This window comes from Phytophthora infestans, genomic scaffold (assembly GCF_000142945.1).
Source record: "Phytophthora infestans T30-4 supercont1.1 genomic scaffold, whole genome shotgun sequence".
Taxonomy (NCBI): domain Eukaryota; phylum Oomycota; class Peronosporomycetes; order Peronosporales; family Peronosporaceae; genus Phytophthora; species Phytophthora infestans.
Window position 1 is genome coordinate 980811 of NW_003303758.1, and position 15462 is coordinate 996272.

A 15462-nucleotide genomic window follows, 5' to 3' on the forward strand; every position below is an offset into this window, starting at 1 on the left:
CAAGCAAGGCAACTAGTTCGACACACGTCATTGAAGCGGATCCGCAGCCTCGACCAAAAGGCAAGCGCAGGGCATCGAGTGCAAGAACGTCTACGAAACGGTCCCGTACATGTACGTTTGAGTTTCTGATGCTGACTGCTGCGAAATATATACTACATTTCTTGTTACGGATTGTGCAGCTCCTGGTGCTCAGAAAACGACCTCACATACCATGGATATTATCCGTAACAATCGTACTTCGTACCTGGAGCAGTAGGCGGTGTCTGCACAACACGTCAGGTAAAATTTGGTGCCCCATTTGTTTGGCTTTGCCGGCATGTACTGGCGCATTGGGTTGCGGCGATGACGCATCGGCACCATCCCTTCGTCGAACGAAATCCGTGCACCCATTCGGCATCATCTAAAGAACGTCTTCTGCAACACTTGAGCCACGGATCGAATTTTGAAGGCCCGATCCCCACTGTCGGACTGTCGTTCGTTGTCGTTGAAGTGAAGATACCGCGCAATGTCTTGGAATCGGTTTCGAGTCAAGAACTGGCCAAACGTGCCGCGCGCGAGTGCGCCCTCGACCTTCGTGATCCAGTGCCGACTTAGACTCTCTCGGCGTGGCTCTAGGGCTCGTGTAATAAGCAAACCGATGAACCGAATGATTTCGTGGGACCGGATGGATGGCTTGTGCGCTAATTTTGTCTTGTAATCATCAATGGTCAGCACTAATGTTGAGGGAACGCGTTCGCGCCGCTGACGTGCCCGTGCACGCATTTGCTGCGCAACACTGTCGATGTTGTCCGTATGGTACTTGTTCGTCTCGGCTGCAATCTTTCGCCACAGCTCCTTCGGCAGGAAAACGTAGAATATCGCGATAAGATTCTCCGCGTATGCCAGCGCAGCTCAAACTGGACCAGATGGGCCGTCGTAGAGGGGTAATGCATCGTGTCGCACTTGGTCCGCGTGGTGTTCATCGAACACCCCCCCCACCCCTCTGCTTGAAGTCTGTCAAGATCTGGACCAGTCACGTCAAACTCCACTGGCACTTCGTCACGCTCCGTTGCCACGTCGTCATCGACTTGGTCATCAACAGCAACAGCAACTGCCTCGTCCCCTTCATCGCTTTCGTCTCGTTGATATTGCAAGGGTGAACGCGTTCATCGTCCACAAGATTGCGATGCACAGCCGCGGGAAACCGGTGCCGACCCATGCGGCGACTGCATACCGATCTGCTGAATCAAGCAAATGAGGATTTTGCTGCTGGTGACGACTTAGCAGATCTAGTTACAGAGCCTCTCCCATGTCAATCCCAACACACTCGAGAAGACCGAGAAAACGAACGGCGTGAAGCGCCGTACCGAGATATATCGTCTTGTAGTACTTCCGCATGCGAATCAAGCGCTGGATGGAGTATTGCTGCAGGCGTAGCTGGTCGTGAACGTCTACTCTCCGCATCGCCTCGTGGTAGTCGCGCACAAGCTGGGGGCATGGCACGGCAGAAATGGAGCCATCGCGCTCTCTACGGGAGACTTGAGTGGTGTGTGTTGAGCACCCCTTCGCCAGAAATGTAACACGCTTATTATCCATCCACGTAAGCGCAGCGAACTCACGGCGCCTTTTCCACACAGCCATCTTGCACGTTCCGGGCGGCATACGCTTCTGTGGTCTCTTTTGCCTGAACTCAATGGCCGCACACCAGCCCCTGCGATATTTCCTGATAGGTTTTACGTGGCGATGGCCCATGCTCAGCAGTTTGTCCGATAGCGGGACTGACGTGTAGAAGTTGTCAGTGCAAATGAGGCGTTGTGAAGGACTTTGGTAATGTTCTTGACCACAGATTGCTGCGCGACAGCCTCTTCGTCTTGATTTGCCTGACCGCAATAGATATCCAATCTACCCAGTACAATGCAGGTCGGTTAGCGAGATATTACGGCTCATACAGAATACATCACGGACCAGAAAATTATAATTACGACGGATATCCATCTTAGACGGATCCACAACCTGTTCCGGGTACCCCTGTCGAGGTTGAGGAAACGCCTGAATCGTCTATTACGGCAGAGCCCACTCCGGCAGCAGTTCCAAGCGCGGAGCACGCTGGAATTACTCTGGATAACTTCGATTCAGATAACTTCTTGGATGCACTGCGACGGGACCGGCTGTTTGGGCCAACTGATGCTGATGATATAAACATTGGAGGTGGCGACTGGTTGCTCCCTCTAGATTCCGAAGCGGAAGGTGATGAAGGGTCCAGTGGCTCTGCAAGGTGTGCTCAGCGTACGCTAAGCCCGGCGTGCTGAGCTACGAGACCAGCTACTTCTGTGCTTCGTGCTGAACGGTCAAGAAGGAGAGAATCACCCTGTGTAACAAGGCGCGCAGATTGGAGCACGGCAGCGCTCTAACGTGCAATGAGGTGTGGCATCAGAGCTGGAAGAACGGTATGGCATTCCTTCCAGAGATGCAGCACAAGATCAGGTTTGTTAGGAAGCGTTGGCCCGAAGTTGAGAGCGAGGTCGACGAGGAGTAAGTGAGTGAGCAGTTGTGTGAGTGCTGGCCTTCTAGTGTTGTCGCGTTGTTGCTGTGCGGTGTAGCGATTTTGCAGGGAGATCGCAATTGAAAGTTTAATGGACAAGTTCTGTTCTGCACATCATTCACAGTTAGCCAATCCGATGCCATAATCTGGACACGTGTCACGCGAAACGGCTCACAACAGGGTAAATTGCACTGATTTTCCGGCATTCGTTAACTCATAGATTAGGAATTACAGATACTCCGGAAAATCTTCGGATCAGAAGTGTGGTGTAGTAGAACACACAAATACCGTCAGATGTGGATTCCTTACACAAACCACAACGAATCGCCGAGTTAGGTCGGCGCTTGTATGGCCTGCGCAGAGGGTGGTTCCCTCGCGGTCCGGCCCTTCCGGAACAGACGAGTGGCTCGCTTCCACTCGGTTCCGACTAACCAAGTCAGATCACTTCCGAGGCTCCGCCGAGTTTGGTTCGGCTGAGCTCGTTCACAGCCCTGTGCCCTCCACCAAAGGATGGACGACGGCGCGCGAGCGCTTTTACAGGTCACCGAGCGCAGAGGCTGCTCAGCTAGAAGTGTTACGACACCCGGGCTATCCGACGTACCGGCCCGCTGAGTATGCGGGGCTTTCTTTCGCGCGTAGCGAGACTTTGTCCTACCCGGACCGACCTAATCTTTTGGCGCTACCAGTCAATACCCTACAAGCTATGCCTCTCGAGTATTGACGGCAGGCATAATCCAGCCCTATGCAGGGACTTACCGGAAAAGTGTACACGTGTCTTGGACTAGGAAAATTCTGCTCTCTTATCTTCTGGGAGCCTTTTCGGCTCCCCCTATTTAATCCTATGCTTCTCATACAAATATCTAGTGAAATGTAGTCGTTTCGGATCTCTACCGACCCTTCAGCTGAGTTCGGGCGACCGTTGAGCTCAGCGGCTATCCGGATAGCATATCCGGACAGATCGCCGAGTACTTACCGTGGTCCTTGGCTCCTAGGCTCTGGGTTATCAGACCGAGCCGATTCTTGACCTAAAGTAGGTCGGCGTATGGTCGAATCTGGAAATCCCTACACCACAACTGCCCCGGTTATGATACGAGCCGAGCTGGTGAGTGTCTTAATCCTTCATTTGGTTCTGCCACCGTTGGTCCGTACTCGGCTGATGACGTCTCGCGGCTCTCCACCACCTTCTTCGGTACGTTCGTTGCTTCCGCTGTCACTCACTTGGCAGCTCCTCACTCCTCGCATGCTGCTCCAGCACAACCCGCGGCACCACCTTTCCCCTTCAACCCCTCGTCGAGGTGAGGGCGCGCCAGCTGAGTCGATGTCTCGACCCGTCGGCACTCGTGGGGTCAGCGACCGGCCTGAAGCTGGGTTGGTCGACTTGACAACTTCCCATGAGTACGACGCGGAGTCGGAGGGGTCTTCTCGCGTGCGTCCTCCTGGTCCACCGAGCTTGCCGGGCGACACCACTTTGGGCGCCACCAGTCAGTCAAGCTCGGCTGTTCCAGTGAGTCTTGACTCCCTCATAGCCAGAGTTAACGAGCAAGGATAAGAACAGACCTTCTTGGCGAGGCTCATGGCCTACGGATTTACTCGTTCCGTGGAGCCCTCCGATCCCGTGCAGCAGCGAGCGATCTTGCACGCCGCTTCTGCGGGGGAACTGCTGGACATCTTGAAAGGCAACTACGCCGCTCTTGATTATCCACAGATCATTGGCGATCTCCGAGCTGACAATCAAGCTGTTCAGAAGGAGAATCGCGCACTGACTCGGCGACTGGACTCGCTTGCTCTCAGCAACGTCGACTTGTTAACTCAGCTCTCGTCGGCTCAACAGCAAGTATCTCGATTGGAGGCTGCTGCCGCGCAGTCGGCTAATCTCCTTGCTTCACTGCGAAAGGCTGTAGCTCTGAGTGAGGCAAAACTTGCTCGGGCTATTGCAGCTGAGCAGAGCAAGGTTGACGCTGCGCTGGGTCAAGCCCAGCTCCATCATATGCAAGTCTTGGATCGAGACGCCGAGATCGACGTCCTTCTCCGGTCCATTTCTGAGAGGGATGCGGCGTTCGTCACCCTTCAGGGCATTCCTTCCAAGCACTTCGAGCAGCTGCAGGAGTCGGTGCGGTTGTACAGCTCCACCGGCACTCAACCTTTGCGGCACGCTCAGTCGGTTATGGCTGAGCAGCGGGCGGTGATCTTGCGACAGAAGCGGCTCATCCGTCGGAATGGCATTATTCCGATGCACGATCCTCACATGGCTGCTGCTGCGGGCGGTGGCTTGCAGGCTCCTGGACTTGATCCGTCCGACCTTGTCCTCAACGCCCGGCTGTGTCGTATCTTGGAGGCTCGCTTCCCTGAGGTTTTACACATTCCAGCCGGTGAAACTCGGCGGTTGGAGTTGATTGTCCATCCTCGAAGAGATGCTCCAGTGGCGAGTTTCGCTGCTGGTCCCAGTATGGCTCCCTCAGCTATTCAGGCTCCTTCTGTGACTTCATCGGCAGACTCGGCTGCAGCTCCAGTCAGCTCAGCGGCGGCTACGAGCCACTCCGAGCCGACCCTCGCCCAGCTTCACCGTACGCCTTTGGCGAACTTGACTTCGACTCAGCGGCTTCGACGTTATGCCAACCCCAAGTCTTCCACTGCTGCAGGTCCTCGTCATCGTCCACCGGCGCCGCATCCGCCTCAACCGTACGCTTGTCCACTTCCTGGGGAGGATGGACACGAGGCCATCAGTGCTCTTTTGCACTCAAGTTCTTTTAAACTACTGTGTCCGATGGAGGAAAGCCCCGCTCCGGCAAGTCCCGTCGTCGACTCGGCGGAAGAAGGTTCGTCACCTTCAGCTAAGTTCTGCTACTCAGCCCGCTGTCTCTGCTCGCTCCGAAGACGACGATGACGCTTCGAGCGAAGCTGAATTCGAGTTTGAATTGCCTGAGCCGTTCACCGACACCGTTCCTGCGGTTGCTTCGACGACTTCGGCGGGTTCTCCGTCTTCCGATCCTCCGGTGACTTCGTCAGTCGCGGCTACTCGCCCACCACCGGTATCTACATCCGATGTCGTGGCTTCGCTGCCTGTCCTGGCTACGAGCGTTTGTGCCCCAGGCTCGACTTCACCCATCTCCGCTGGGTTGCCCCAGTCGAGTGCACCGCTCAGCGTCGTGTCAACGGTGGTTGGGCGCTCCCAGTCGTCTTCTGGCCGATCCTCTCACGTCTCTCCGTCTCGGGGTCTGAGCGTATCCACTACGCCGACTGACCTAGTGACTCCGACCGTGAGTGTCCTCAGACCGTCTTTCCATGCGAGCTCGGCAGTGTTGACGTCCCCGTCTGGGCGCCCTATCCGGAGATCTGCTGCGCCCGCCCGCACTGTGACTGCTCAGCTGCTTGAGGACTTTGACGACGAGGTGTTAGGACCTGGCGACGATTCTGCACTGTCCATCGGCTCGACGAATCCTGCCGCTGGGTCGCTCTTGGATCCAATTTCTTTATCTGAGACCTCGGCTGGCAGTCCTTCAGGTTCCGACTCAGCGGCCGCCGATGCTCGTCGTTCGGCTAAAGCGAGAAGCCTTCATGCGGCAATCTTCGGCTCTGACGATGAGATGAGTGATGAATCCTTGCCGCTGAGTAATCGCCACTCCCCCCGGCATCCCTCGATGGATTCTGGTGACGGGATGAGTTCTACCTCTGCGTTGGCTTCGTGGAAAAAGCAACGTCGCAAGCGTCGTGCTTCGTCGAGTCCTACCAGTCACCGGTCGAAGCAGCTCAAGAAGCACAAGAAACAAAAGAAGCACCACAAGTCGCACCGGCACCACAAGCATCGGCAGCCTCCGTCAATTCCTGATCTGGCTCCTGCTCAATCCATTCCGGCTGCTCCTTCACCAAGTATGCTTCCGGTGGTGTCGATTCTTCCTCAGCCGAGTTCGACTGCATCGCATCCGACTTCGGTCACGCTACCCAGCGCTCTCACACTCCCGCTGGCAACGTTACGGACCCGAGCCTCGCAAGCGGTTTCCAAGGATTGTCGCTTGACTCTTCACATGGCGCAACTCCGCGAGGTGCCATTTATGCATTTCGGCTCAGCTCGTTGTTGGAATGCGTTATTGGATACACTGAGCGGAGGGGTGCAGATGGAGCTCGTAGGAGGCAAGCGTCGTGTGCCACCTACGCCGTGTTCTCTTGACGGCATTCGAGCTTTCATGGCCGTTTTCGATCCGAGCCATCCTTGTCAGCGTCTTCGGCGGATGCTCCCTGAGCTTCCTTTCTTCTTTTCTCCGTCGGTACTGGAGGATGCTCGGCGGTGTTTGGCTTCCCAGACCCGACCTCGCACTTTGATGCAAGTTCTCGGAGATATGTGGGTGAAGCTTCGTGGCGACAGTCCCTTGGACTCGGCGGGGAGGCCTATCCAGACATATGGCAAAATGACCCGTTATTTCGTGGCTCTCTATGAGCGTCGTCATTGGATCGTCGAGTCAAGTGTGTTGATGGGTCTCCATCCTGACGTCAACCCGGCTGCCACGCCCGCTCAGCTTGCTGAGGTGTACGAGCTGTGGCTGGTGTACAAGCGCGAGCGTAAACGCCGCAGTGATACCCTGCGATCTTTGGTTGTCGCTGTCTACGACCAGCTTTACTCGGCGGTCACTCAGAAGCTCAGCGATGAACCTGTGGACGCAGAGGTTTATTTCGATCCGTCCGTTCCTCATTACTCTCCCGTTAACCTTTCGTGGGCTCCCTCCGGGAGAGACTGGGTCCAGTGTGCTCACGATGTGGATCTAGCTGAGCCCTGGCGAGCTTGGTGGCTAACTGACTCGGCGGTCCACCCGTATAATACCTGCTTCCGCGCTCGGAACGTGGACTTCTTGGTTTTCGCTCCGCGCGGTATGGATCCTCAGGTTGTTGACGACGCGATTGAAGAAGACTTCAATCTTGCCGAACAAGCGCCTCCTGCCTATGCCCCGGATGCTCCAACTCGGCTGAATCGTCAAGGCATCCATATCTTCATTGGGTCTTCAATCGGTGAGCTCGACTCAGATGACGAGAGTGCGTCTGGTGACGACTCGGCGGACGATGGGTTGGGCTCTCCCAATCTCCGAGGCGCGTCTCCGAGTATGTCTCTGTTCGGCACCCCACTCCCCAGTGGAACGGATCCGTCTCACCCTACTTCAGCCGAGTCGGGTCCTGAGGCACCTGGTTCGGCGTCAGCTTCGTTGGCTAGCTCGGCGATGATACTTCTCGCCACGGCTGCGAATGTTGCATCTCCATCCGCAGTTTCCCAAGGGATGACGTCTGCTACGACGCCACGCCTCCAATCGTCGAGTCCGCTGAGCTCTTCCCAGTTGTCTCCGTCGGGTTCAACTCACTTGGAGTCCGGATCGCCGACTTTTTAGTTTTCTTCTTTTGACTGGGCGTCCCGTAGGTATCGTTCAGGACTTCATTTCGTAATTATTCAGTACATGTAGTTTCGACACAGTAGCATTCCATCTCAGCTCGGCCTGTGTCGTCCGCTGAGTTAGTGTAACGTTTGGTGCAATAGCTGTTAATCCTCATCTGCAACTTGCACCATTTGCAGACGGTTTTCACGCTTCTTCTGTCGTAGATAGTCAAACAGGAGACCCCCACATGACAAATTCGACAGTGGTTCCCAAGTAGGCTCATCGTAGCCGACCCACTTAACTTTAAACTTCCGTTGTGATCGTGACGTACTCGCGGATAATGGTAATTCATCGTCGAGAATTGCTTCGACTTCATACTGGTTCGTACTTGTGTCTGGCTCCCAGCTGTCTTCAGGCAGTAATTCTTCGTCAAAGTCAAATCGCTGAGTCTATTCGAGGTCGGCGATTAGCCTCGTCTTTGGTCTTCAGCCGAGTTCGGTGACTGCCTTCAGACGTGATACATGGACCACCGGGTAGAACCTATATCCACTCTTGTCGGGTAACTCCAATTCATAGGCGAATTCTTCCACCTTCTTCTTCACCCTGAATGGTCCATGCCATCGGTGGGCTAACTTCTTGGTCAGGCCCGACTTGACTCGCTCCATAAACAACCAGACTTGATCTCCTTCTTTGAACAAGGATTTGGTGGATTCGTCGCCTGGTTCTGCAACTCCATCTTCGTCATCTGCTGTGTTGAGGATGGATCTTTTCTCCTTCTTGCTCAACGCTTCGTTGTGCTCTCGAGCTCGTCGTGCTTTCTCTCGCACTTGGAACTCAGCTGCTAATCGAAGGGCAACTTCTCGTTGTCTGTTCGCTCCTCGGCGCCACTCGACTGCGTCCGCCGAGTTGACTGGGCGTCCCTGTCCACGTCGTATCGAGCTTGTCATGGCCTTGAGTGTAGACTTGGCGTCCCAACCATGTACCAGATAGAAAGGGGTTTCTCGCCGAGTTGAGTCTCTTGTGTTGTTGATAGCGTGTATTATCTTCTCGGCGATGTCATCCCAGTCAGCTTGAAGTGGGTCTTCCACGTAGACCCGTATAGTCTGAACCATTGTCTTGACCGACCTCTCTTGTTGACCGTTGGCTTGTGGTCGGTAACTTAGCGTAGCTCTTGATCTCGACTGCATCATCTCGGAAAACTTTTGGAATACTTCACTCATAAACCTTGGATCTCGGTCGTGCCGTATCAGAGACGGGGCCCCGAACTGCCTGAAGACGCATTCCTCAAATACCTTGGCCACTTCGAGTGCTCCAGTGTCATTCATAGCCTTAGCGATAACGAATCCCGTGAAGTGATCCTGGAACAGCAGCAGTGCAGTATTGCCCCGCTGAGTTCGAGGAAGGGGAATCACGAAATCCATTGACACGACTTGGAATGGATGGTCTGACACCACATTTCCCGGCGAGTAACCTCTCAACTGTGGCTTGCTCTTACTGGTATTGCAGTCCTCGCAGGCCCTAACATGTTTCACCACGTCGGCGTAAAGACCAATCCAGTAGTAGTCTGCCTTGACTCGGTGATAAGTTCTGACGATGCCTTGATGCCCTCCTTCGATCGAGTTGTGACATTTATGAAGTATTTCGTCGACCATAGTTGACGGAATCACCAATCTCAATGAGAGGTTCGGTCCGCCGAGTTCGCCCAGTCGGCGAGCTTCATCTCGGCGGTATAACAGGCCGTCTTCGCTGAGTACAAAGACTTCTGCGACTTTGCCGGCATTCTGAGCTCGACGGTGTGTAAGGTCCTCAAATTCACCTCTCAGGTACGCCTTCAGATCGGCCCACCTGAGTTCTTCATCTTGTGCCTTCGCGATTCGTCGTCTCCGCTCAGTCTGTACTGTCACTGGATCAATGTCGTTGGCATTCTGAGCTGTCTGGGCTGACTCCATCTGCGACCCTGTTTCGACATTCGGGGTCGTGTGGTTAGTCCGCCGAGTCGACGCCCTGCTGACTTGTTCGAATTCATCTCCACTGCTTTCAAACGCAGATTCTCCAGGATTTGTTGACATGGTTTCGTGATCCTGACTTCCTCCTCTTGCTCTAGCCGAGTCTTCATCCAGCTCGTCCTCAAAGTGAACTTGGCGTACTCGACTACGAGTGACTGCCGTGACAATCGGGGTTTCCGCTGGTTTGTCTGTGGCGTACAGTTTTTCGGCTACTCGGTTAATCATTCTCAGTTCTGCTTTCCTATCCATCCCGAGAATTACTCGTCCAGCTTTAGCTTCAAGTGCTTCTGTAGCGAGAGAATCAGCCGCTGCGTTATAGTGTCGCGCTATGTGTCGATACCGGACCGAGTTGAGTTGTTTCGTGAGATCCTTGTGTCGAGCTAGCTCCACTTGCAACGTTTCCTTCTTGCATGCTATCACCCCCATGGATTGCTGGATTGCAAGCCGGTAGTCACCCACGATAATCAGATCGGTTATCCCTCGGTCAATCGCCGCCAAGACCCCATTGTTTATGCCGGTGTACTCGGCGATGTTGACTGTGGTGGACGACAGGTACGCACTCGCAGCAATCTCAATGTCCCAATTCGGAAGGCGCCACAGTATCCACGAACAACTGCCATACCCGCCGTATTTAGCCGTCTTCGCTGAGCCATCAAATGACAGCACGCATCCCGCAAAGTCAGCTGGTATGCGGGCGTATAGCAGTTCTGGGTCCATTCGAACTGTCGCCGAGTTCTTGGAGGGAGGCGCAAGGTGCTTCAAGGAATCGTCGAGTCCGATAAACGGGGTTATCGACGCCTGGAGCAACTGGGCGAAATCTACATCTCGTTCACGTACTCGCTTCACCTTCAAACGTAGGGCGACAACATAACGGCAAAACTGACTGCGCGGCCGTACAGCGACTTTGACTGAAACACCCACTCCAGCGTGGAGAAACGGGTGTAGACGTGTAGCGTCTTTCCCGCCAATAGAGTGTAGCACACTTTCAGCAATTGTAACAGCGCGACTACTTCTTTCTCAGCGGGATGATAGCCGAGTTCATTCTTCTTTAGTACGCGTCCGCAGAAGCGAACTGGGTGCAGCTTGTCGTCGTGCGGTTGCATCAATGTACTGCTCAGTGCCCACTCATTGGCGTACAACATTATATGTACTTCTTTCGCCGAGTCGAAATGACGCAGAATTGGAGCTTCTGCTACCCGTCGTTTGAGCTCGGCGAATGACGCTTCTGACGCCAAGTCACCCCCGGAACCAAAGTCCGTATCCTTGAGCTGATAGAGTACCGCTCCGTAAACAGCCAAGTTCTGGATGAATCGGCCGTAATAGTTCAGGGCCCCGAGGAAAGCTTGCATCCCTTTCTTTGATTTCGGGAAGGTGAGCTCGGCGATCGCGGCTATCTTCTTCGCATCAGCGCGTATGCCACTCGGCGTAATCTCGTGCGATAGGAAATCAACCTTGGGTTGGACAAAGATACTCTTGGTAAAGCTGATGCTAATTCGACATTCTGTGAACCGGGCTAGTAATCGGTCGAGTGTTTCCAAGCAGGCGTCGAACGTCTCCCCTCCAAAACAGATATCATCGACAAACGACCTCCGCTTGAACACCGGAATCAAGGAAGACTGGTCTGGTTCTCCATTAGCAAACATGTCGCCGTCTGGTCCGTTGACCAGGTCTTGGACCGGATCGCAGTCAGCTTGTGATTGGTGGTCAGCTTCAAACTTCGTCAGCTGACTCTGTGTTGAATCGCTGACTCCGCCGAGTTCCCGACTCGGCTTCAGCGACAGCCATTCGTTCGGCAAACAGCTGCCATGCTCCCTTTGGTTGAACGTATCCCCATAGAGCGTTGTCGATCAGTCGCTGGTAGATCATCGGCGCATTCTTCAATCCAAACGGCATTCGTAACCATTCAAAGTGTCCAAGTGCACAGACGAACGCTGAGATCAGCCGAGCTCGGCGTGTCATCAAGACTGCCCAGAATCCACTCGCAGCATCGAGCGAGCAAAACCACAAGTAACTTTCCAATTCGGTAAGCAGGTCATCAACCAGTGGCATAGCGTATTCCATCGGCGTCGTAAGCGCATTAACCAGTTTATAGTCAATGCATAGCCGAATATCCACCCCATTTTTCTTGAGCACTATCACCACTGGCGAAGCCCAAGGGCTGCTCGAGAACGATATCAACCCAGCTCGAAGTAGCCCCTTCAACAACTCGTAAAGCTTGCTCAAGTGGCGGAGAGGTATCCGCCGAGCTCTCTGCTTAATGGGTGAGTGCCCTTGAACGTCGATGTCGCACAATGCTCCGTACGCTGGAGGCGGCAGGGCATTACCACTTGAGATCATTATCCCTTCGTGCTTTTGCAGCTCTGTCACCAATTTAGCCGACTGTGCTGGCGTATGACTACTCGACTTGACGTTTGCAGCGCCATAGTCGAGTACGGTAGGTTCAACTTCAGTGAGGTCGGGAAGGAAGGCCAGCTCGTGAGCGTAGTCCGTCAATTCCAGATCTGTTCCACTACGCTCAAAGGCGTTGGTCGTACCATCGTCAACATCATCCTCTTGCTCGTCTTCGGTCGCGGCGATAGCCAAGTAGTGTTGTCTTAGGGTTTCAGTTGGGTCCCTCGTCGAGTTCCATTCATCATCTTTAGCTTGTCCTAAGCTGTAGTCAATTCCGCCGGGGTCGAACACTGTCGCCGCTGAGTTCGTTACGCCGACTTCAGCGATAGTACCTTCCAACAGTGATACCTCTGGTATATCATAGTTGTCATCCGCGTCAGGGTCCGTATTCGCTGAGCTCACTGCGATGGCCGATCTGACTCCTGCGTGTTCAAACTTGTCTCCGAGGTAGATGGTATCATCGTCATGCTGTCTAACCACTTCCGAACCGGTTTCAGCCTTCATAGTCTCCAACGCTGAGTCCGCCGTAGCTGGGTCGTCATTCGGATTTATTCTTTCAGGTAGTAATACCTCTCGACTAGCATAGTCCTTGGTCGCGTCGGAGTGCTCATCCGCTGAGTTAATTGTGACAGCGGAACTAACTTTCGTGCGTGCAAACGCGTCGTCTGTATAGCTGACATCCTGACGACATGCTGTGACCACTTCCGAGACACTCTCAGTGTCTAGATCTTCTGACGCTGAGTCCACCGCCGCTGACTGGATAACGCAGGCTTTTGGCGTACCCATCGCTGAGTTCACCCCGGCTGCAGAACTTAACCCATCGACTCCAGACTCGGTTCGTGCCTCACCTTCATCACTGTTGCTACTGATATCACCGTCCAGCTCAGTCCTTCACTTTTAGCCTCAACATCCTTTGGAAGTAATACCTCCAGCTTGGGATTTGCAGTCGTCACGCTAGGGCGCTGTACCGCCGAGTCTGCTACGACGGTAGGAATGGCGCCCTCGCCTTCAAACTTGGACAGCTGATAGGAGGCATCTTGGCCATCGTGTAGCATCGGCGTACGATCCGCTCGAACGTCTTCCAGCTTGAACGCTGAGTTTATAGCCGGGTCACCCCTTGTCACCCCTGAGGTCGATATGGCGTTGGCGTTACCGCGACGCCTCTCGTCTTCGTCGGCTTCTGTATCAGCTTCGATCCTTCTCCAGCGTTCGGCGCATGTTAATTCGGGTCTATTTTCCCCTGGAGGGGGTCGTTTCTCCACCGCCGTCGGAGTTGGGTATTTTCGTCTTTCCACAGCGGGCGGCTGGTGTGACAGCCAGTCCTCGTACAGTCGTTGTTCTTTCTGCAGCAAATCTTTGTCCATCGCCGACTCAAATGCCAATATCTGCCAGTCACGGTATTTCGCCGAGTTCACGCGGACATATCCCTCATTGGCCAGTACTCCGTGTGGTTGCCATTTTATCACATAAAAGTGAGGTGGGCACCAGACTGACGTCGGTCGTACGTTCGTAATCAGGACATGGGTTGGTCTTCCTCGGCGATTAAAAACAGCCGTTGGAATCCAATCCTTCGTCCGTCGCACCCACAAGTCATGCGTCGACTCACTGGGTTGTCGCCTGGGCAATTTGAACTCAGCGGTCATTCTACTTTCGATTGTTAACCCATCGGGTGGTCCGCATGGGACATTTGGTCCGAACTCAGTCTTGGTCGGCGCATTACTTGATCGGATGAGTGGAATCACCGTCTCGTCGGGAAGCTTGACCGCCGAGTTGTACAGATCCAGACGGATCCCAGCTGGGATCATGAAGTCGGTGCCGAGAATCAAATCGACTCCGGCATGATGAGGCATTATCCATACTTCAAACTCGTATGCCACTTCCCAGCCGAGTGTCACCTTCACCACTGCTCTTGACGTTGTCACCATTCTGTCCTTACTTATTCCTTGTATGTCGATTCGCTTATCTCGGCTGGCCACTCTCTTGAGACGCAGTTTCCTCGCGAAGTATTCACTAATCGCCGAAACATTTGCTCCGGTATCCAATAATATCTTGGTCCTTCGGTCGTTCACTGCACCCAATACGAGAGCTCTCATTCTAACTCGGCGATCAAACGTTTGTGCTGACCACCATCCCAGCCGCTCTCCCGGAAGCAGCTTCATGATTCTGGTACGATGCACAGCCTGGTCTGACTGCCGAGTTACACTTGCAATCGCTCGGTGGTTATCATCTAACTCACCGAGCTCACGTTCAATTCCGTCGATTTCACACATCCAATTGCCATCCCCGCTTCTTCCCTCGGGCCGTCCTGCTTCGCCTACGAACGCAAACAAGAAGTTCGCCTCAACTGCAGGTTCAGCTGACTGTGGCAGCCCGGCATATTCCAACCCAGTCAGTGTTGGCGGGCCGCCGAGTTTAAATCACTCGGCGCGTAAAGGTTTTGCAGGTCTTCTGGCACTTGCGACTTGTCGACAGAGTTTTTCACGAACGCAGCCAGCTTCTCATATTGACGAAACAGCTCGCACTGGCCGCCTTCATGGCCTTGTCTGCAGAATTTGCAGCGTCGTCGACAGTAGTGAGCCGAGTGCCCCGTTCTTCCACAAGCTGCACAAGGTCCACGCTGTGAGTTGTTGCGTGATCCATCTCCACGGTTCGACTGTTCTCGTTGGTTGTACGGTCGCGGAGGTCGGTTCGCTGCGTTTCCCCAACTTCGATTCGAGCCTTTCTGGTGTCCCTCCGAGTTCTCTCGGCGGTCGGGTGAATATCCTTTACCATTGGAAACGCCGGCGTCTATGTAGTCGTCGTCTTCCGCTGAGTCGCGTCCTCCGGACTGGTCCTCATCATCCCATTCGTCCTCGGAGCTGTACGGACTCGGCGGGTTCTGATCGATGAGTTCCTCCCCGTCGGAGTCAGCGTCAACGACAGTGACTCGGTGGTCGCGGTTTTCTTCCTTGCGACTGCGCTTCTCATCTCGACGTCCATCTCGGCGTTCATCTCGGCGGTTTTGATCCTTCCGCTTATCATCTCGGCCTCGTGCGATCACGAGTCGGTCGCGTTGCTTCTTGCACTTTTCGCCGAGGATCCGACGATTGATTATCTGTTCCACCTTACTGATGTCTTCCAACTGCAAGGGGTACATCAAATCCATCACATCGTCATCACCACAATGTAGCAAGAAGTGTTCGACATGGTC